This window comes from Cupressus sempervirens, chromosome 10 (assembly GCF_028749045.1).
Source record: "Cupressus sempervirens isolate cs-2001-9-10 chromosome 10, ASM2874904v1, whole genome shotgun sequence".
Lineage (NCBI taxonomy): Eukaryota > Viridiplantae > Streptophyta > Pinopsida > Cupressales > Cupressaceae > Cupressus > Cupressus sempervirens.
The window spans coordinates 353,943,053-353,966,086 of NC_143127.1; the positions used below are offsets into that span (position 1 = coordinate 353,943,053).

The 23,034-nt window shown below is 35.1% G+C and overlaps 1 pseudogene; it reads left to right on the top strand.

Annotated features, from left to right (window-relative positions):
* Positions 1-2,235: 2,235 nt before the first annotated feature.
* The window catches only part of LOC149534046 (endoglucanase 25-like), a 54,456-nt pseudogene continuing 33,657 nt past the window's right edge, over positions 2,236-23,034 (top strand).

The window sequence follows — 23,034 nt, forward strand, 5'->3', positions numbered from 1 at the left end:
GTAACTGTGCCACACTTAGCAAATTATGTTTAAGACCTTCAACCCAATAGGCATTATTACATACAAGTTCTTTGGTTAGACAGATTCTTCCTCTTCCTTTTATGAAATGAGGTTCATTATTACCAAACCTTACACTGCCACCATCATAGTCTTCAAACTGATCAAACTTAGTTTTATCACTAGTCATATGATGTGAGCAACCACTATCTATAATCCATGTATCATTCTTACTTATATGAGAAACAAGTGCCATTTTATCTTCCTCATCACTGTCAGAATCATCTTTAACAACAATATAAACAATTTCATCCTCACTATTATCAGAATCTTTAGAATTTTCAGCCATGAAGCATGATTTCTTACCTTTGTTCTTGGATGATTTGAAGTCTTTCTTGCCATTCCATTTGTAATTTTTCTTTTCATCATTGTTTTGCTTGTTTGGACACCTTGTTGCAATATGACCAATTTCCTCACAAGAAAAACATATTAGAGGAACTTTACCTTTGTATTTTCCTCCGCCTCTAGAATATTTCCTTGCTAGTAGAGCTTCAATCACTTCGAGGTCACTGTCTGAACTTTGGCTTGATTCATTTTCACTTTCTGACTGAGATTCCTTCTCCCTTTTGTTTTTCTCCTTGAGTGAGAGCTTGGCTTGAAATGCTGATTCAATGTTCTTGGAGGCTGGAGCATAGTTGCCAAAGTTATCTAGTTCAAATGCAGTTAGTCTTCCAACTATGGCCTCAAGATTTATCTGATGATTTGCTTCACACCTTCTTTCCTGAATTGCAGAAACTTTGATTGCATAAATGGGAAGCAAGGTTCTGAGAACTTTTCTTATAACTGTTTCTCCTTTGATATCACCTCCAGATGCTCTGATTGCACTCACACATGCTTTAACTCTTTCAACATACTTTGCAATGTTTTCATCCTCTCTCATCCTCATTTGATCAAATTGTCCTCTTAGACTTTTTTCTTTTTCTCTTCTCACATTATCATCTCCTCCATAGATCTCTTTTAGCTTGTTCCACATCTCAAAGGCAGTTTTGCAGTCCTTAATGTCATCAAATTCTTCATCAGACTTTGCTCAACATTCACCTATTCACTTCATACTATAATTCACATTCATAACTTCTTTTTCAAAATCTCACAAACTTTAATTCATAACTTGAATGACCATATATACCTTTCAGATTATCTTAGTCGACTTGAATTACTGACTAAAAAAAAAATTACAACAGTTGGCTAGAAGTAATTAATTTGCAAATCCCTATACTGGCCGACCTTGCATGGTAAAATTTTCTCAGAAAATAATTCCTATGTTAACCGACTGAGCTCAGTTAATACAGTGAACTTCATGACAATCCTTCAATCATCGGGAAAACTTTGTAAGTACTAAGTTTCCTGAGATAACCGAGTGAGCTTGGTGGAAACTACGCTTTGGAGACCGAGTGAAGCTCGATTAACACTAACTTCTCCATGATTCCTTTGATGACTGAGTGAGCTCGGTGGAAACTACCCTTTGGAGACCGAGTGAAGCTTGGTTAACACTGACTTCCACATTTCCTTCATTGATGTCTTTCACCTTTCCTTTGTTGATTGAGTTAGCTCGGTTAACACTATCTTCCACATTTCCTTCGTTGACTGAGTGAACTCGGTTGGCACTGTAGATTGCATTGTAGACTATCTGAGCTCGGTGAACTTGAGACTAATGACTGATATGACATTTGTGTGACATCAAAGACAACATTATCCAACATGGAGGACCCAAGAACATTGGAGAAGGAAGGAGCTGCTTTGTGGATTTTGAGGAGAAGTGATTTAGCATCAGTATCCAGGTAGACACTTGTGAATTTTGCATATGATATTTCACTTCTTGCACTTCCTTTTTTTCTTCGTGTCTTCTGAATGCTTTTTTAGGATTTTCATATGTTGAATATTTTGGTTGTTTGCATTTTGTCATGGGTAGTTAAATTAAGAGAAAATGTGATATGCGTAGATCTGAGGAAAGCATGGGGCTAGGGTTTTTCAAGTGTTTATGGACAGACCTATTTAAAGGGATTAATGGGTAAATTTGGAGAACAATTATTTTCAAGGGAAATTTTTAACTTATAGAATTGGAAAGCCCTTCTTGTTTAAAAAATAAAATATACATATATGTTACAAATCTGCATATATTCATATATATATAAAGTAAATGGAACCAAATACCATACATGATACATTGCAGGGCCTGCGATGGCTGTTGTAGTACCTGCGACTACAAGTACGGTGCTGCAGCCTACAAACATAAGCATGGGGTATGGGGGGGTATATCCCACCCCTCCCATATATATATATATATATATATATATAAAGTAAATGGAACCAAATACCATACATGATACATCGCAGGGCCTGTGATGGCTATTGCAGTACCTGCGACTACAAGTACGGTGTCACAGCCTACAAACATATGCATGGGGTACGGGGGGGTATATGTTTGTAGGCTGCGACACCGTACTTGTAGTCGCAGGTACTGCAATAGCCATCATAGGCCCTGCGATGTATCATGTATGGTATTTGGTTTCATTTACTTTATTGCATCATGGATTAGAATTAGGATGATGATGTACTTTATTTTCACATATGTATATTCTTTTAAGCCTTTCATACCCTGTGACATGTACAGTGGATGATTGAGCATTCTAGAATGTAGTTGACTAAAAGGACATTTGGAACAAAGTATATTGTTTTAAGAACGTTGGACTTTTCATTATTATTTCATGTGGATTTGGTATTAGACGGAATTAATATTAGTTGGTTTTATTGTGATTCAACATTAAGTGATCCTTAAAGAATGTAACCTGTTATGTATACTTTTAGTTGAATTGTTGCTATTACTTCCATTACTATGTATAAGTTGTCAATGGTTTTAATTTCATGTTTTAAAAAAAATAAAAAATAAAAAATGCTACCAAACTTAGTGAAACTTTAGGTGTAATTCCCCGCAAAGGGATCCAAAGAATTAACCTAAAGTTTCACTACGTTTGGTAGCATTTTTTTTTTTTAAACATGAAAGTTAAACTATTCACAATATAGTAGTGAAAGCAATAACAACATCCAACTGAAAGTAAACATACATACATAATAGGTTACATTCTTAAGGATCCCTTAATGTTAAATCACATCTAACATAACTATTAATGTTTCCAATTAATACTACATCCACATAAAATAATAATGAAAAGTCCAATGTTCATACATTACATTTTTGAATGCTCAATCATCCGTTGTACATGCCACAGGGTATGAAAGGCTTAAAAGAATATACATGATACATCATCATAAAAGATATAAACATCCATCGTAATAGAGAACCATAAATAAAAAACATAGCTAACTAAGTGCACAGTTCCTCCCAACCATAAATAGCATCATTAGACCATCTAGGGCCCTAGCCATCCCTCCATGCATAACATCCCAAATCACCGAAGGGATCATTGGTATTAACATAGTAGGAATGTCATTCCTAAATCATACCACATCATATGTAGAAAAGAAATCTAACATGAAAAGTAAAGCATAAGATAACATTATCTAACATATGCAAATCATCAATTTAAGGATACGTGTCCAACATCATAATCCATGAATAGAATGAAGATAGATGCCAACAAAGAATGCATCAGCCACAGTGTCTAAAACAGATCTCAAATGATAAGAGTGGAAAAGCACTACCACCCGACCGCATGGAACCTAAATGGTCTACTCGCACTACGCTGAGGAGATAATCTCAAGTCCCAAATAGGCTTTCAAATCACATAGCATAAATACTCTCGAAGTCCAGGAATCCTAAAAGTATACTAACTCAAAGGTTCCAATCACAAACCAACATCTAATCCTAGAGGCACACAAAGACATGTAGGAAACCTACTATGCAAGTGAGAAAGTGTCATCGCATTGATCACGCTAGAGTTACCCTGGTAGTCTCCCAATAGACCTCAGCCCCCTAGTGATCCCTATACGGCCACTAGTATCCTCTCATATAGACAAGGAATACTATAGAATGCAAGTTTGCAACCAAGCATTCTCTCTCGTCCCATCCTAGTCTATACTAGCACTTGAGGCATGGGCGAGAACAAACAATTATCTCATTAAGTCCATTTAAGTCAGTATTAGGTGTGATGTTTTCACTTATTAAAACAACTTACTATGAGTTACCCTAGTAGCCTCTTAGAGCCCCAACCCCCATTGCAAGCCACTTCTCGACACTACAAGTAGATAACCTACCCTAAGCTCATGGAATCATAAATCACAAAATCACCACAGTCCTATACAAGCGACTAGAAAAAAACCAAAAGATAATCCACAATATAAATGTCAAATCTCCATGAGCAACTGAAAAAGCATCCATAGATAATCATGACCACAATAGTTCTCTATTGGGAACTATAGGTATCACTGATAATCACAAAAATCATTGGTTCTTAACAAGCAACCAAAAAAGTATCTCAAAGTGACACTGATTGAAGACTCCAAAATGGTTGAGTCAAAACATGTCACAATATGACAACATCAAGAAATAAATCAACACTTCAGTCCCACCACAGTGACTACAAAGTAATCCAAGGATAACTGATCGATGACTCAAAAATGGTTAAGTCGAGTGTCTCATACACATATAACTTAGCTTCACACAAGAAGACTGATGAGCATCAACTCACAACTAGTACAAACATCTCATAGAGCATATCATCACATTACCATGGTTGGGTTATAAAAAGATCGAGATCAAATAACATCAACATGCCATCACAATCATAACCCTCGAGCTTCTAGTAGACGTCCTATAACTGGTCAACAATCTAGTCAACCCAAAAACCCAAAACAAGAAGCGTAGAGAAAACACAAAATATAGGCACATGTTTGGGTTTGCTAAAGTTACATAGTTGAATTAAGTGTAGAGGTTTCAATTTTCATTTTTTCAAATTTAGATTGCGAGTGGAGAAATTTGTACATTTTACCTTACCCAAGTATTTGTTTGATAGATAAAAGCATTCTCCCCATAACCCATTAATTCAATGCAAACAAATACAATTTATCATGCTTTGTTTTAAACATGATTGAATTCGATTTATATTAAAATATTATAAAATGATTAATTTAATTAAAGTAATATTCTATTAATAAAATTTTATTTATAAATATATATTAATTAATATTATACAACATTTAATATCATATAATAATTAATATTTAATAATATACATAACAATTATTAATTAAAAATTATTAATATTTATAACATTAAACAAAATTCTTTTTAAATCGATACATAAAAATAAAAATTTGAAACACATTATATATGTATAGCGTTTGTTTTAAAAGGCCGCCGCCTTTATGGTGGAGGCCGTGCACCTTGCCTGTCATTGTAGGGCCTACGACGTAGGTATGGGTCGCGACCCGACATCGATGGACTTGGGGTACGAGGGGGAAATATATCCCTTCCCTCCAATACCCTTCCCTCCAATACATATAATTTTTTAAAAATATTTTTTAAAAATCGCTTTCCTCAAATGGAAATCACGATTCAGAATTTATAATAAAGTTTTTCAACTACGATCAAATATATATATATATATATATATATATATGTAATATGTATATGTATATGTATATGTATATGTATATGTATGTATATGTATATGTATATATGTATATATGTATATATATATTTATACATGCAGATTATTATTATGTATTACAGCATATGTATATGTATATGTATACATATACATATACATATACATATACATATACATATACATATACATATACAACATATGTATATGTATATGTATATGTATACATATACATATACATATGCTGTAATACATAATAATAATCTGCATGTATACATACATACATACATACATACATACATACATACATACATATATATATATATATATATATATATATATATATATATATATATATATATATATATATATATATATATATATATATATATATGCAGATTTGCATAATTTAAAAAGAAAACAAATGCATTGTTCTTTTTTAAAATAAAAGGGCTTTCTAATTCTTAAGAATTTTCTTTTTAAAATAGTTGTTCTCTAATTTTACCCATTAATCCTTCTAATAGGTTTGTCCATACGCATCTGAAAACCCTAGCCCCATAGATTCCTCAGATCTAGGCATATGAAAATTTCTTATATGGAATTTAACTACCCATAACAAATGCATACAACCAAGAAATGAAAATCTTTAGAAAGCATTCAGAAGACACAATAGGAAGTGCAAGAAGTGAAATATCATAAGTCAAAATCACAAGTGTCTACCTGGACACTGATGCTAAATCACTTCTCCTTAGAATTCTGTAGAGAAAGCTTCTTCCTTCTCCAACATTCTTGGGTCCTCTTAGAACGCTTCCTAAGCTTCCAAGAGTGCCTAAATATAAAGAACTCTCAGGAAGCACCTAGAATGTCTCTAGAAAGAACTAGAAGGTGTTGACAACTAAGCATGAGTCTTTTCCAACCTTCTAGATGAGTCATAAGGTTGTAGACACCATGTGCTTAATTTGTGCGCTAACTCCTGTGTTGTTGACATATGTGCAATCAAGAGGTGTGTTTACTCCTAGGCAAGCTTATAAATTTTATTTTAATTCTTTTATTATTTCTATTATTATTATTTATTTATTATTTTTATTATTATTAATTTTAATTTCTTTAATTTATTTCTTTTACTCAGTTAATTTCCCATTTAATTAATTAAAATCAAAATATCTAAAGATCATGATATTATATTAATTTTTCTCAAAATAATTAAATTATTAATTAAATCTTTTAATTTAAGACTTAATTAATAGAAAATTCACCATAGATCTCCAAGATAAAATATGAAAACCCATCACAAAACAATCCATAAAAAATCAATCTAAAGGGTTAAAAATCATGAATTATGTCATCCGACACATTCAGAAGGTAAAATATCCACATACTTGTCCTACCTCTCTAGGAAAAAAAGGTTTAAGGGTTTATAATTTGGAGTTGAGAATTTATCTCCCCTCTCTTACCATTGAGATAGTGCGATAGGGTATGCTCATCCTGGCAGTTCAAGGAAGTCAATACCCGGTACCTGCAACCTACATAAAAACCATGCATGTACATACAATATATATAAGCTAAGCTAGACAGGCAATGGCAGGAAGTGGTTCATTGTGTAGATCCTGACTAGCAGGTGACTACGAATCCCTTCCTTATCTACATCAGAAACACCATACAATAAGAGAACAAACATGCACACCATACACATGCAAGTATGGGGTAAGTATCCATAAGAAAACACATGTAATAATAACCATCTAACTAATCATCATCAATAATTGAAAGTAATGTAACAATCATGATGCATATATGAAATGTAGAGTCTAAGTAATCTCATCATACATCAACTCAATCCATAGCACAATATCTGATAGTTTCAAAACAATGCTACCAACCATCATCATAAAACTAGTCTAATAGAGTCTAACAATAATAGCTAAAATATGTCCAGAAAAATGTAAATGAGGGTAGGCACTACATCCACCCCCCTTGGATTAGGCTTACTCCTGGAAGCCTACAAACAAGTAGGGATATAACTCTCGTAATCTAGTTGCATCCTCCCATGTAGCTGAAGAGTCATCAGTAGGGTCCCATTGGACTCTTACCTACTCTGTGGTTCAACCCTTGAGGGTCAACTCCCACTACTCCAGAATACGAACCAGCTCCAAAGCCAGCTGCCCATCCTCTACCTGCAATGCATTCCAATTAAGAACATGCAGAACATCAGGGATATATTGCCTAAGAACTGAAACATGGAAAACATCATGAATACGAGCTAGGTTGGGTGGTAAAGCAAGGCGATAAGCAACTGGGCCAATCCTCTCAAGAATCTTGAATGGTCCCACAAAGCGAGGTGCTAGCTTTAAACCCTTTTCATATCAGATCAAACTCTTCCGTGGATGCACTCTCAAGAAAACCTGATCTCCCACAACAAACTGCTTATCTGTCCTATGTGCATCAGCATACTTTTCCTGTCTATCCTGTGCCATAGTCAAGTGCTCATGGATACACACTACTTGTTGCCCCATATCACGAAGCATCTCAGGACCCAACAAGATGCGATCCTCAGGACTGTCCAAACTCAAGGGTGTACGACAAGGACGTCCATATAAAGCCTAAAATGGTGCCATGCCAATAGAACTTTGATACCCATTTTTGTAGGCAAACTCCACTAGGTAGAGATAGTCCTCCCAATGAGTCTACCTATCCATCACATACATCCTTAACATATCTTCCAAAACTTGATTCACCCTCTCTATCTGTCCATATATCTTTGGGTGATATGCCAAACTGAAATTCAATTGTGCTCCAAGCTCATGCTGCAGCGATGTCTAGAATGTGGATGTGAATACAGGATCCCTATTCGAAATGATGTTTTGGAGAATACCATGTAGTCTCACAATGTCATGGATGAAGACATTAGCTACAAAAGCTGCCATGTAGGAAGACTTGATTGGTGAAAAATGTGCCACCTTAGTCAATCGATCAATGGTGACCATGATAGCATCATGATGACGAACAGTCATAGGTAATCCTACTATGAAGTCCATAGAGATGATGTCCCACTTCCATGAAGGAATGAGATTTGGTTGCAAAAGTCTTGCGGGATGCTAGTGTTCTTCCTTGACTCTCTAACACTCAAGAAACCTAGCCACATAATTAGCAATGTCTCGCTTCATCTTAGACCAATAGAATAAATGTCACAAATCAGCATGCATCTTCTTGACACCAAGATGTGCCGAGTAGGGTGTATGATGGGCCTCTGCTAGAATCAAGGTGCAAAGCTCATCCAGTAATGGCACATAAATCCTTCCTGAAAGTCTTAAAAGAACATTTAACTGTCAAACGTAGCCTAAAAACTTACCCTCCAAAGGTCTTCCTAAATTTATCTCTCTGCACACCTCCTGATACCAAGAATTTGTAGGATGTGCCTGAAGAATCTAACTCCTCAATCAACACTAAGAATCATAGATGTTATCACATGTCTCCTACGAATCAAAGCATCTACCACCACATTCTCCTTTCCTTGAATGTACTTTACCTCAAAGTCATACTCACATAGGAATTCCATCCATCGCCTTTGGCGAGCTTTCAAATTAGGCTGAGTGAAAATGTATTGAAGACTGTGATGATCACTATGTAGCTCAAACCTGTGCCTCAACAAGAAATGTCTCCACCTTGTCAAAGCATGAACTACTACTACTAACTCAAGATCATTCATAGGATAATTTAGCTCATGATCCTTGAGCTTGCGTGATTCATATGCAATCACCCATCCATTCTACATCAAAACTGCCCCAATCCCTTCCAGGGAAGCATCTGTACACACCATGAAATCACCTTTCAGATCAGGTACTGCTAAGATTAGTACACTGGTCAAAAGCTCCTTGAGCTTCCCAAATGCTTCCTCACATTTCTCTGTCCATATAAACTTTTTTCCTTTCCTCTAAAGAGAAGTGATAGAATGCGCTATTCTGGAGAAATTTTGACAAATCTATGATAATAACTAGCTAGACCCATGAAACTATGAATCTTTGACACATTAGTCAGTGTAGGCCAATCTACTATTGCCTAGATCTTTGTAGGGTCTACAGAAATACCATCACCTGATATGATGTGCCCTAAATATTGAATCTTTGATTTGAAGAATTTTCACTTAGCTGCATTGGCATAAAGCTGATTGTCTCTTAAACACTGCAAAACCAGTCGCAGGTGTTCCTCATGCTCCTTTTGAGACTTAGAATATATCAATATGTCATCAAGGAACACAAGTACAAACCTATCAAGATAAGATCAAAACACTCCATTCATTAAGCTCATGAAAACTGATGGAGCATTAGTCAGCCCAAAAGGTACCACTGTGAACTCATAATGCCCATAGTGAGTTCGAAAGGCGATCTTGTGAATGTCAACTTCCTTAATGCGAAGCTGGTGGTATCTTGACTTAAGATCGATCTTGGAGAATACTGTAGCTCCCTTGATCTGATCAAATAAGTCATCTATCCTAGGTAGGGGATACCCATTCTTTATTGTTACCTTATTCAACTATCGGTAATCAATACAAAGGTGCAAAGAACTGTCTTTCTTTTTCACAAAGAGCACTAGAGCTCCCCATGGTGACACACTCAGTCGAATGCTCCCTTTGGCCAAAAGTTCCTCTAGCTGAAGATGCAACTCACCCAATTCCTATGTAGTCATATGATAAGGAGCTTTAGAGATAGGCTCTGGTCTAGGAATCAGATCAATGCTGAAATTAATGTCCCTCTTCGAAGGCATGCTTGGAATCTCACTTGGAAAAACATTTGCGTACTCCTCTAAAATTAGGTGATCTAAAGTCTTCCTCATAGGATCTTCCTCATCAAAATAATTTACCATAACCACAAATATCTAACATCCCTTACGGAAACTCCACTTCAGTTGCATGGCAGAAATCATCTGTAGAGATATAGGCCTTGGTATCCCAACAATCTTCACATCATTCCCTTGGTCATCTTGACACATAATAATCTTCTTCCTATAGTCTATACTAGCTCTATGAGAGCCAAGCCAATCCATACCCAAAACCACATCATAGGAACCATGAGGTATAACTTGAAGCTCAACTGTAGTATCAAATCCTCCTATGCTAAGCCCACACTTATGAACTACAGAATCTATGGAGACCTTAATGCTTGAGGCTAGTTCCACTTGCCAACCATGATCTTGCTTCACCACATCCAACTTACACTTAGCAACTATAGATAGAGAAATAAATGAATTTGTAGAACCTGAATCAAACAACACTGAAAGAGATGTACCTTGAATAGCTCTTATGGTTTCAACCATTGTTCCCTAATGATCTTCCTGATGGTGATCTATAGCTGCAAACACTCTATGAGCTCTACCTACATCCCCAATTATAGGCTCAGATGCTGTTGGCCTAGGTCTTGAATATTGAGGTGCTCACTGAGGATAGTGAGCTACAAAATGTCCAACTTTCCCACATGTAAAACATCATGTATTTCTACTAGATCCTCTACCCAAAGGTGGTGCATTTGACTACTGATGACTATTCCTACTAACAAAAGACTGACTGCTTTGAGCTGGCTGAGGGGGCTGATTTCATTTATTGTACTGAGCATTGTGGTTGTTCTTGGAGGTAGAACCTCTGCCATTGCCTTGAACCTGAGAGTTCGATCCCTTCTGTTGTTGTGTCTACTGAGACTACTACTGATACTATTTCCCCTTAGAAAAAGGAGGCTTCCTATTTCCACCTAAGTTGTAGTTGCCTTTAGATCCTGATGCTACAAGTGCTCCCACGAAACCTCCCTGACCAAGCTTGACACTTTTTTCTACAAGGATGGCTCTTCATACTGCATCCTTCAGGGTTTTTGACTCAAATACCTTGACACCCCCAATTATACGGTTGTTCAAACCCCTAATAAAGTGCTGTGTCAACTAAGTCGAGTTGTCATTGAATCTTGAAAAGGACATGAGCTCATAGAATTTGTGCTCATACTTTGTTACAATCATAGAGTACTGCCTAAGATTATGGAACTCATCTGCCCTTTGCTGCTTCCATTCCTCTGGTAGGAATCATTTGTGAAAACTCTCTAAGAATAGCTCCCAAGTGACACTATTCATATCTATACCCAGTTTCTTTTCCTCAATTGCCCACCAAGTGACCCATAAATTCTCCAAGTTAGTAATGGTCAATCTTTCCTTAACATTACTCTCAAAGTCCTGCATAGCAAAAATCCTGTCAACAGAAATAAGCCACTGTTCGGCCACATATCCAGAACCTTGCCTGTTAAAGGGCTTGACCTTGGATCTCGAAAGGTCCTTCATCTGAGTAGATACAATAGATCTCTGTTGATCCTTTTGAGGGCTCCTTGACCTGGGTCTATGCTTTTGTTCTGACTAATGTGCTTTATGCTAATCCTAAATAAGAGGTAGGTGATCAAGAATGGTCTGCATCATCTATCTCAAGTTAACCTCCTTAGACTTAGCTTGGTCACCTCTATGGCTCTCTTCTTGTTGCTCACTAACATGCTTTCCTTCGCTTTCTTCATGAGCATGCCCTCCACAGATAGACTCATGGACACTAATAACTTTGCCACATCCATGACCTCTTCCACAGCCTCTACCATGGCCTCCAACAGAAGACCTTGACCCAGATACCATACTACAACCATATACAAGATACAAAGTACTATTACAACCATAAGACACATGTTCTGCAAATAGACTAAGTTAAATTTTAGTTTTGCCTATGTTTAGGTTTAAATAAAATTTTTAGTTTTGAAAACTAAGTGTTTCTTATGCAAGTAATAGTTTTAAGTTTTTTTTTAGTTCACCTAGTTTCAATTTTGAAAGAGATACACATAATAGTTCAAAGTCCTAGTTTTGTTCCAAAATATCGACCAGAGCTCCCAATGTAGAAACTAGGCTCTAATACCAAATGTAATGCCCCGCCAAGGGATCCAAATAATTAACATAAAGTTTCACTAAGTTTGGTAGCATTTTTTTTTTTAAACATGAAAGTTAAACTATTCACAATATAGTAGCGAAAGCAATAACAACATCAACCTGAAAGTAAACATACATACATAACATGTTACATTCTTAAGGATCCCTTAGCATTAAATCACATCTAACATAACTATTAATGTTTCCATCTAATACTACATCCACATATAATAATAATGAAAATTCCAATGTTCATACATTACATTTCTAAATGCTCAATCATTTGTTGTACATGCCACAGGGTATGAAAGGCTTAAAAGAATATACATGATACATCATCATAAAAGATATAAACATCCATCGTAACAGAGAATCATAAATCACAAACATAGCTAACTAAGTAAATGATTCCTTCCAACTGTAAATAGCATCATTAAACCATCGTGGGGCCTAGCCATCCCTCCATGTGTAACATCCCAAATCACCAAAGGGATCATCAGTATTAACATAGTAGGATTGTCACTCCTAAATCATACCACATCATATGCAGAAAAGAAATCTAACATGCAAAGTCAAGCATTAGATAACATTATCTAACATATGCAAATAATTAATGTAAGGATACATGTCCACCATCATAATCCATGAAAAGAATGAAGATAGATTCCAACAAAGAATGCATCAGCCGCGGTGTCTCAAATAGATCTCAAATGATAAGAGTGGAAAAGCACTACCACCCGATCGTGTGGAACCTAAATGGTCCACTCCCATTGTGCTGAGGAGATAATCTCAAGTCCCAAACAGGCTTTCAAATCACATAGCACAAATACTCTCTAAGTTTAGGAATCCTAAAAGTATACTAACTCAAAGGTTCCAATCACAAACTGACATCTAATCCCAGAGGCATACAAAGACATGTAGGAAACCTACTATGCAAGCGGGAAAGTGTCATCACACAGATCATGCTAGAGTTACCCTGGTAGTCTCCTAATAGACCCTGGACCCCTAGTGATCCCTATGTGGCCACTAGTATCCTCTCGTACAGAGAAGGCATACTACAGAATGCAAGGTTGCAACCAAGCGTTCTCTCTAGTCCCATCCTAGTCTGTACTAGCACTCAAGGCATGGGCGAGAACACACAATTATCTTATTAAGTCCATTAAAGTCAGTATTAGGTGTGATGTTTTCACTTATTAAAACAACTTACTATGAGTTACCCTGGTAGCCTCTTAGGGCCCTTGCCCCCATTGCAAGCCACTTCCCGACACTACAAGTAGATAACCTACCCTAAGCTCATGGAATCATAAATCATAAAATAACCATAGTCCTATATAAGCGACTGAAAAAATACCAAAAGATAATCCACAATATAAACATCAAATCTCCATGAGCAACTGAAAAAGCATCCATAGATAATCATGACCACAACAGTTCTCTACTGGCAACTGAAGGTATCACTGATAATCACAAAAATCATTGGTTCTTAACAAGCAACCAAAAAGTATCTCAAAATAACACTGATCGAAGACTCCAAAATGTTCGAGTCAAAACATGTCACAATATGACAACATCAAGAAATAAATTAACACTTCAGTCCCATCATGGCGACTATAAAGTAATCCAAGGATAACTAATCGATGACTCAAAAATGGTTAAGTTGAGTGTCTCATACACATATAACTCAACTTCATACAAGAAGACCTGATGAGCATCAACACACATCCAATACAAACATCTCATAGAGAATATCATCACATTACCATGGTTGGGTTATAAAAAGATCGAGATCAAATAACATCAACATGCCATCACAATCATAACCCTCGAGCCTCTGGTAGACATCCTATAACTGGTCAACAGTCAACCCAAAAACCCAAAACAAGAAGCATAGAGAAAACACAAAATACAGGCACATGTTTGGGTTTGCTAAAGTTACATAGTTGAATTAAGTGTGGAGGTTTCAGTTTTCATTTTTTTCAAATTTAGATACTGAGTGGAGAAATTTGTGCATTTTACCTTACCCAAGTATTTGTTTGATAGATAAAAGCATTCTCCCCATAACCCATTAAATCAACATTTTAAAATGTTTCTAAGAGTATATTATATATACAATATTTGAAAAAGACCCCCATCATGTTCACATAGAAAATTCAATGCAAACAAATAAAATTTATCATCCTTCATTTTAAACATGATTGAATTTGATTTATATTAAAATATTATAAAATGATTAATTTAATTAAAGTAATATTCTATTAATAAAATTTTATTTATAAATATATATTAATTAATATTATACAACATTTAATATCATATAATAATTAATATTTAATAATATACATAACAATTATTAATTAAAAATTATTAATATTTATAACATTAAACAAAATTCTTTTTAAATTGATACATAAAAATAAAAATTTGAAACACATTATATATGTATAGCATTTGTTTTGAAAGGTTGCCACCTTTATGGTGGAGGTTGTGCGCCTTGCCTGTCGTCGCAGGGCCTGTGACGTAGGTATGGGTCGTGGCCCGACGGTGATGGACATGGGGTACGGGGGGGAAATATATCCCGCCCCTCCAATATATATAATTTTTTAAAAATCACTTTCCTCAAATGGAAATCGCAATTTAGAATTTATAATAAAGTTTTTCGATTGCGATCAAATATATATATGTATATATATATTTATACATGTAGATTATTATTATGTATTACAACATATATATATGCATGTAGATTTGCATAATTTAAAAAGAAAACAAATACATAGTTCTTTTTTAAAATAAAAGGGCTTTCTAATTCTTAAGAATTTCCTTTTTAAAATAGTTGTTCTCTAATTTTACCCATTAATCCTTTTAATAGGTTTGTCCATACGCATCTGAAAACCCTAGCCCCATAGATTCCTTAGATCTAGGCATATGAAAATTTCTTATATAGAATTTAACTACCCATAACAAATGCATACAACCAAGATATGAAAATCTTCAAAAAGCATTCAGAAGACATGAAGAATATAGAAAGTGCAAGAAGCGAAATATCATAAGTCAAAATCAAAAGTGTCTACCTGGACACTGATGCTAAATCACTTCTCCTCAGAATTCCACATAGCAAGCACCTTCCTTCTCCAATGCTCCCCAAGCTTCTAGGAGTGCCTGAATATAAAGAACTCTCAACCAAGAATGTCTCTAGAAACAACCAGAAGGTGTTGACAACTAAGTATGAGTCTTTTCCAACCTTCTAAATGAGTCACAAGGTGATGGGGACACAACCCAAGAACAGAATGGACACAATAGAAAAGGGAAAAATTATATTCACTGAGAAAATAAGCTAGTACAAATAGTACAGAGAAAATAAACTTCAAAACATGCGCTAAGGGCTTACAATAGCATAAATCTAGAGATAATTTCTCCTTTCAGTACCTCCTCTCAAACTCCACTCCGAACTGCCTTTTACAATGCCAGAAATCTCCTTAAATAGACCTCGGAAGGTCAAGGACTACGAGTACATTTTAGAAAGTGGTAGTAGGCATCCACTGACCAAATAGAAGTTTCCAGAAGCTGCGTTAGAAGTCGATGCAAATCTAGAAGAACCCAAAAACGGTAACCGAACTTTCGGGAGGCATAACTTTTGAACTGTAACTCCGATTGATGAACCGTTTAAATTTTTGGAAAGCTCTCAAAGCACTCTATAGCCCTATGGACCAGCTTCACTCATCCCCCATTTTTCATCCCTTTTTGAGGTCATTTAATGCCCCTAACCTGACTATGAAGCATTCTTAGGAGGTCTCCAAAACCCAAAAAATTGCAATAACTTTCAAATCGTGGAGCCTTTTGACCTGATTCTTTTTTTGGAATGCTCTAAATCATAATTACATTCATCTGGCCAATTCACACCTCTAGGTTACCAAAATGATGGCCCAATTGCATGCTCCTATTTCTTCAAGATTTTCTAGCACACTGATAGTTGAACTGTGAGAGTTGGAACCTTTATTTGACCCAAATGGATCAATAAATTGGAAAAATACTTTGAGTATGAGGATATCAAGGACCTAGATAGGGTTAAGTTTGCAAAGGCCAAACTGAAAGGTCATGCCAAAATTTGGTGACAGGAGGTTCAATTGGAAAGAAACAGAAGAAGAAAGGAGAAGATCACAAGATGGGATCGCATGGTGGACAAATTGAAGAAGCAATTCATTCCTGTGGACTATGAGCTTGATTTGTTTAAGAAGATGCATGGGTTAAAACAAGCAAGAAGATCAGTCCAAGAATATATAGAGGAATTTTATCAACTCTTGATTAGAGTGGGACATGTAGAAGCAAATAAGGAGAAGGTTTCTCGTTATATCAGTGGGTTGCAACATAGCATCCAGGAGGAATTAAGTCTGGTAAGAATGACCAGCGTTGAAGAGGCATACTAGTTTGCCCTACGAGTTGAAGAGAAGCTGAATAAAAGGTTTGGAGGAAGAAAAAGAGGGCGCGGTCAAGGAGGAAGGGGAAGCGGTAGATCATCTGGAGGCCGCAATGAAACCCAAAAGAAAAATGAAGATGTGGGTACTAACAGGAATCAGAGGAATGAGGGTTTCAATCGCTCCCATGATCAAGACTTTGGAAATCAGAGAGGAAGAGGTAGAGGAAGTGGACAAGGAAGAGGAGGCTTTCGTGGTACTTTTTTCCATTGCAATGAAGAAGGTCATCGTGCCTTTGAATGCCCTCAACGACAAGGAAGGACAGATAGGAGAGCTGAGGGCCAAGCTAGGGTTGCTCATGTGGATGAGGATGCAGAAAGAGGAGAGACCTTGGTAAATGAAAGAGTCCTACTAAGTGGTGAGATTGAACTAGGAAAATGGAGGAGTTTGTTTCATACCAGATGTAAGTGTGAGGATAAATGTTGTGACATGATCATTGATGGTGGTAGCACTGATAACTCGGTATCAGAAGAGATGGTCTCTAAGCTAAAGCTCAAGAGGGAGAAATATCCCCAGCCCTATCGGATTTCTTGGGTAAAAGATGATCATAAGGTCCTAGTAAGTGAACAATGTTTAGTGAAATTCAAAATTGGGAGTTACCATGATGAAGCTCTCTGTGATGTTATTTCGATGGATGTTTGCCATCTATTGTTGGGTAGACCATGGCAGTTTGATAGACATGCAGTACATGATGGGCATGCAAACACATACTCTCTGAAAAAGGATGGAGTTTGCCACAAATTGAAGCCCATAAAAAAGGAAGGCGAAAAGGTATGTAGCAGTGCTAGGATTTGTCTTGTTGATGAAAGGAAGTTTTTAGATGGCATGAAACATCAACATATGTGCTATGCTTTGATTCCTAGGAAAGATAAAGAAGGTAGTAGTGAAATGCCACTTGAAGTTTCAGATTTACTAGGGGAGTTTGGAGATATTATCTTTGATAATATTCTAGATGGATTGCCACCAGTAAGGAAAATTAGTCATCAGATAGATTTGATTCTAGGAGCTAGTTTTCCTAACAAGGTTGCTCACAGGATGACTCCTACTAAAATAGAGGAGCCAAACAGACAGGTTTAGGAGCTGTTGAGGAAGGGCTTGATTCGGGAGAGCCTAAGTCCATGCAGTACCTATAGTAATCGCACCAAAGAAGGATGGAGAGTGGAGGATGTGTACAGATTCTCGAGCTATAAATAGGATAACCATCAAGTACCAGTTTCCTTTGCCAAGGATGGATGATCTTATGGACTGCTTGAGTGGAGCTCAGTACTTCACAAAGATAGATCTCAAGAGTGACTATCATCAGATATGGATTCGAGAAGGAGATGAATGGAAAATAGCCTTCAAGACCAAGGAGGATCTTTATGAGTGGTTAGTCATGCCCTTTGGATTGACGAATGCCCCAAGCACCTTCATGCGGCTCATGAATGAGGTACTTAAGAAGTTCTTGGGAAAATTTGTTATTGTTTATTTGGATGATATTTTAATTTTCAGCAAGACTTTGGAAGAACATTTATTGCATATTCGTAGTGTCCTTGAAAGGCTAAGGGAAGAGAAACTGTTAATTAATCTGAAAAAGTGTATCTTTGCAAGAAGGGAGTTAGTCTATTTGGGGTTTGTTATATCACCCGAAGGTCTCAAAATGGATCCGGAGAAGGTAAAAGCCATCTTGGAATGGCCTACTCCAAGGTCTGATACTAAGGTAAGATCATTTCATGGTTTGGTTAGTTTTTACAGGAAGTTTATTAAGAATTTCAGTGGCATATGTGCACCCCTAACTGATACAATAAGAGGGGATAGAAAAGAGTTCAAATGGACTGCAACAACTGCGAGAAGTTTTGAATTGCTGAAGAAGAAGGTGACAGAACAACCTGTGTTGGCACCTCTAGATTTTAGAAAACTGTTCCAGGTGGATTGTGATGCTAGTGGTAGTGCTATTGGGGTTGTATTAAGCCAAGAAGGTAAGCCTATTGCATATTTTAGTGAAAAATTGAATGATGCAAATAAGAAGTATTCTGTTTATGATCAAGAGTTCTATGCAATAGTTCAGGCCTTAAAGAATTGGAGGCATTATTTATTGCCAAAGGAATTTTTTTTGTATACTAATCATCAGGCATTACAGTACCTAAATAGCCAAGGTAAATTGAATCAGAGGCATATGTAGACACCATGTGCTTAATTTGTGCGCTAACTCCTGTGTTGTTGACATATGTGCAATCAAGAGGTGCGTTTACTCCTAGGCAAGCTTATAACTTTTATTTTAATTCTTTTATTATTTCTATTATTATGATTTATTTATTATTTTATTATTATTATTATTAATTTTAATTTCTTTTATTTAATTCTTTTACTTAGTTAATTTTTCATTTAATTAATTAAAATCAAAATATCTAAAGATCATGATATTATATTAATTTTTCCCAAAATAATTAAATTATTAATTAAATCTTTAAATTTAGACTTAATTAATAGAAAATTCACCATAGACCTCCAAGATAAAATATGAAAACCCATCACAAAACAATCCATACAAAATCAGTCTAAAGGGTTAAAAATCACGAATTATGTCATCTGACACATTCAGAAGGTAAAATATCTAGATACTTGTCCTACCTCTCTAGGACAAAAAAGTTTAAGGGTTTAGGATTTGAACTTGAGAATTTATCTCCCCTCTCTTACCATTGAGATAGTGCGATAGGGTACGCTCATCCTGGCAATTCAGGAAAGTTGATACCTAGTACCTACGACCTACATAAAAACCATGCATGTACATACAATATATATAAGCTAAGCTAAATGAGAAATGGTAGGAAGTGGTACATCGTGTAGATCCTGACTAGTAGGTGACTACAACTCCCTTCTTTAACCGCATCAGAAATGCCATACAATAAGAGAACAAACATGCACACCATACACATGCAAGTATGGGGTAAGTATCCATAAGAAAACACATGTAATAATAATGATCTAACTAATCATCATCAATAACTGAAAGTAATGTAACAATCATGATGCATATATAAAATGTAGAGTCTAAGCAATCTCATCATACATCAACTAAATCCATAACACAATATCTAATAGTCTCAAAACAATGCTACCAACCATCATCATAAAACTAGTCTAATAGAGTCTGGCAATAATAGAAACAATATGTCCAGAAAAATGTAAACGAGGGTAGGCACTACATTAGGTTAATTCTTTGGATCCCTTGGTGGGGTGTTACAGCCGATTTTAAGTTTATATAGTATCTTCATTAAATTGTTAGGAGTACATGCTGAAATTGCTGTTGTCGAAGTGAGAGTCTACATGGATTCCTAAATCTAATCTCACTATTTCTTTAGTATATATTTGAGTAGTTCACTCACAGTCATGGATTCCAAACTCTAGTTTCACCATTTCTCCAACTTTCAGAGATATCACACACCATAATGATTAGTTAATTCAAAGAAATCATGTTCATTATTGTAATTCATTACAAATAAAGAAGAATTTATATTGTTCAAACTCCAATTAAAAATGGTGACATATAGTTCTTCCACCGTAGTTTTAGGGAATTGCATAAGACTCAGCGTATGCACTTTTAGTATTAAAAATAAGTTGTAATTTCATTTTTTAAATTAATTGTGCAGCAATATTTTTGTTTATCTCTAATATAAAACATATCATTCTCTATTCAAAATAGAGTATCTTTTAGTGTCATATATTATTTTCTTCACATTTTTTTTTCCATTGTATTGTTGATCTTTGGTTTCTATAGTACATATTAAAGTCACAATTATTACTACACATTGTTCTTTAATATTTCTGTCAAAGAATGATGTTTTTATTTTTTCAAGTATGTACACGATTTAAATCAATTCATTTCATTGAATGAAACTCTTGGACTGAACATGGTGGTGGTGATTACTCTACGTGTAGGTGGGACATGTAGTCAATGGTTCATCAACTCTTGTTTACCATTATTGTTGGATGCAGCCTGAAGATATGACCTGCTTACATCCCATGCTTTGAACTACTAATGGCCTTGACTTGGTTGCTAAGATGGCTGCTGCACTGGCTATTGCATCTATTGTATTCAGGTATAATAGGGTCTACTCAAAGAAGTTGGTGAGAGGTGCCAAACTTCTATATGAATTTGCAAGGGACAGTGGTAGGAGGAGCCATTATAGCACTGCAATCCCCACATCTATCATTTTTACAATTCGATAGGATATTTTGATGAGTATTTGTGGGTGCAACGTGGTTATATTTTTCCATAGGAGACATCACTTACCTCCAGCTAGCTACCCTACAATTGATAGCCAAACATGTAAGAGCCTTTTCAAAGGGGCTATCTTTTGGTGTGTTGAGTTGGGACAATAAGCTATTAGGTGCCTAAGTAGGTACTAGAGTTCTAATTTATTTGTCATTTTATGCTAAAAATAATGAAAATGGATGGTTTTTCTTTTTGTACTCTTAGAGACAAATATATAACACAACTTAAAGTATGCATATCAGTTGCTTATCTTTCAATTAAGAAAGGATTGTTTTATTAAATTTCTCAATGTTTTTGGTTTTCAAAGTTTGGAATAAGTTATTCAACTATGAAGTTGCACTTTTTTTTAGTGTGACTTGGCATTTTATATTTAGTAATGCAAGAATATGTATTGATATTATGATTTTTAATATCTAGTTATTATTTATTTAATATATATAATAAAATATATGTATTTAAAAAATAGAATATATGTTAAGGTAGTATTATTGTATACTATGAAAATATCATAGAAATAATGTTTCATAATTAATTATTATAATAGTAATTTGTAATTTTATTCTTTTATATATATTTATATGTACTCAAATACTATATTTATTACTTCATACAATATCTTCACAAAAATAGATAAGATAAATTATATGTTTTTGTTATATTTGTTTATTGTTAAGTGCTCATTTTATACCTTCATGTTGCTAAATAAAACTGGCATATACAAAATCAAATCATTTAGTTAAATATCACCATTAAAATATCATGTAATTAACCATTAAATATCTCAGATATTTTATGTTTCAATTGAATCATGTGTAGTTTGCATCATAAGATTTTTGTAAGAGGCCTCTATTTATTTAAAATATACTCTTTTGTTTCTTTTTTTTTGAAAAATAGTTAGACAATCAATGTCCCTTTTTAAAAATGTCTCCTTGATCTAATATATGATTAAGATCTTCTAGATTCTTTGGCAATGCATTTTCCAACTATTACATCATTTTTACCTTTTTTACACATCATCCCTCCTTGTTAACACATCATGCAATCAAATCTGCACTCTTAAAAGTTATGGATCTTCTCACTCATAATTTTTTTACTTTGTATTATTAAGTTATCTCCAATGTTTAATCAAATTGGCTTGAGCATCTAGTACCTATTGATTTTTTTTTTCTTTCTATGCTTTACAATTTTTAATTTTGTTTCTATTGATGACATAATTTTTTATCATGACACCATATTATGCTTAGATATGTGACATTTGGCTAGTATAATTTGCTTTCTCTTCTTACAATATAGAGTTAAAAAATGAACATGTATTCAACAAGCATAGGACTTTGAATAATTCCATTACCAAGAAAATGGTTCATTGCTAGAAAGCATGGACTAAAAGGTTGCAATCAAGCTCCTCAAGCACATAACCATTGCTGTATATGATTCCTAGATAGCCATTTTCCTCTTTCTTCTCATGTAATCGAGTAGAGTTTGGATATTTGAGAAGGCTATACCCTAAATAAATCCTATTAATCATTGACCAATGAGAATAAAATCAAAATCGATTAGAAATTTCTCAAGTAACTCCCTCCACTATAAGGATAGGTGGATAAAATACATCATCCATAGACTTCAACCTTCTCATTCTACAAATTGTTGATCTCAGATTGGTTTTGAGAAGTGAGTGTCCATACAATTAAGTCATTTATTTAGTTCATGCCAAACAAGTAGTATATGCCGAGCAAAACATGCATAAGATAGAGCA